The sequence below is a fragment of the Bison bison genome, unplaced genomic scaffold (genome assembly GCF_000754665.1).
Source record: "Bison bison bison isolate TAMUID 2011002044 unplaced genomic scaffold, Bison_UMD1.0 scf7180017864519, whole genome shotgun sequence".
Classification (NCBI taxonomy): Eukaryota; Metazoa; Chordata; class Mammalia; order Artiodactyla; family Bovidae; genus Bison; species Bison bison.
In genome coordinates this window covers 11251027-11253416 of record NW_011495072.1, presented here as the reverse complement: position 1 = coordinate 11253416, position 2390 = coordinate 11251027, and positions in this window count along the sequence as shown.

The following is a 2390-nucleotide window of genomic DNA, read 5'->3' as shown; positions in this document are numbered from 1 at the left end:
CCACCCTTCTACTTACCAAAACCGCTCTCAGGAAAAGTAGGTCTAACTGAAGTGAATTCGCTGCAGTTGACTCCAGGCCAAGACGCGTCACATGTCTTCTAATTTTACAAATTAGAAAAATCTGGCTCAGCTCCCAGCTGTCAATGTTGGCGGGAAATTCATTAGTCACGTTCCGAGGTCCTCTCTCCCCTCTCGCTAGGGTTGTGAAGTTCCAATGTTGTAGCCACGTGGTCTGGGAAACAAACTCACTCAGAAGGACAGTGCAGATAGTGGAGTGCAGTTTATTACACCTGCAGGCCCAAGGCAGTCTCCTCTTAGCCAAGGACCCCGACCAGCATATGTGAAAATCTTTTATACCCCATGTGTACGTGTCCAAACCCACCACCCCAAATTCCTTGAGACTTATATAAACCAAGGAAAATACAATCCCAATAACCCCATCATTTACGTCTTGTGCTCAAACAGTCAAATAATTAGCCAATAATCAATAAACCCAAGGTTACACTCCGATAGATACAGAAAAATTTATGGCCTGTCTGGAGGAAGGGGTGATTAGTGTATGTTTTTTCTTAGGTGATGAGTAACCTAGGTACGATCTTCAAGGTTCTCCTGTCTGGAGAGGGTCTTATCCTTCTGTTGTTTTCATAGGCACTAAACAAAGAGTTCAGAGTCCATTGGAAAGGTGGCTGAGCATGATCAGCATGAACAGGCCTAAGATGGAGTCCAGGCCCTATGAATTCCTTCTTCACCAACATTTTGGGGAAAGATTTGGAGAAGGGCCTTTTTCTTAAGACTTGATGCCACGACCTATGGGGTACCACTTAAAGGGTACAGCTCTACAACCTACAAGCTGGATGGGCAGGAGTAGGAGTACACCCTGTGAAGCAATCTCTCGTTCTCTGTCAAACACACACACACACACACACACACACACACACACGTACACACACACACACACAACCCGATTTCATGCAAGCCAGGGACAAGTTTCCTTTTCTGGAAGCTCAAAATTTTTTCCCAGCCTGGGGGAACTCATTCCTCCCTTAGGCCTGGCCACTTGCTGTCTTCCTAAACCAGTATAATTTCTTTCCACTTCCTTCATGGGGCAATTCCAGCATAGTTTCTCTGTTACCTAATCCTCAAAATGAAGGGGGTGGGAGGCTTGTCATCTTTAGGGTAATCCCTGAAACACCAAGAAGCTGTTAACCAGTGTGGGTTTTAGGGTTGGGCATGGGAAGAAGGGCATATAAGCAGAGTCTAGATCTTATAATTAAAACTTTAGCTGTTCTTCAGATGCTAGAACCTAAGGGAGAATTTACCTTTCTATTCTTTCTAGTTTCTTACAACAGCAAGAGCAAGACTGAAATTAATGTCTCAATACATTAGCCTGCTAAGAGTTTTAAAAGGAAAGATTATATATCTGTCACAAATTTTACCATAAATTTAAGGGAATGTATTATCTCTTCAAGGGGTTATGTTGTTAAGTTGCTAAGTCGTGTCCAACTTTGTGATCACATGGACTGCAGCACACGAGGCTCCTCTGTCCTCCACTACCTCCCAGAGTTTGCTCAAATTCATGTCCATTGAGTTGGTGATGCTATCTAACCATCTAATCCTCTGCCGCTCCCTTCTCCTTTTGCTTTCAATCTTTCCCAGTATCAGGGTCTTTTCCAATGACTGGGCTGTTTGCGTCAAAGTATTGGAGCTTCAGTTTCAGCATCAGTCCTTCCAATGGATATTCCGGGCTGATTTCCTTTAGTGTTGACTGGTTTGATTTCCTTACAATCCAAGGGACTCTCGAGAGTCTTCTCCAGTGCCACGATTTGAAAGCATCAATTTCTCGGCTCCTGGCCTTCAAGGGGTATTAGCATGTTAATCCTATGCACAGTGTGAAAAGGTCTTTCCTATTTATTTCAGGCATCAGTGATAAGATAGGGAAGGTATTGAGGGGGTGGGAAATTTTGAAGTCACATTGTGTTAGTTCTTTATTGCAGCATAAAAATTACCCCCAAACTCACTGTTTTAATATAAGAATAAACATTTATTGCCTTTCACAGTTTCTTTTGGTCAGAGATTCAGGAGTGGCTTGCAAGGCAGTTCTGACTTGGTAGTTGCAGTCAAATGGAGCTACAGTCAATGGAAGGCTTGACTAGGGCTGGAGAATCAACTCCTGCAGAGGCTCAGTTCCATGGCTCACTTGTATGATGGGCTGGCTCTTGGCCAGAGGGCTTGAGTCCTGTCCATAAAGGCTTCTCTATGAGACTGAGTTTCCTCACAGCACGGTAGCTAATTTCCCTCAGAGCAAGAGATCCAAGGGAGAACAAGGCAGAAGTCACCATGACCTAGCTTCCTGAGGTCACACCTGTCACCTCCACTTTGGTCACAAGGAT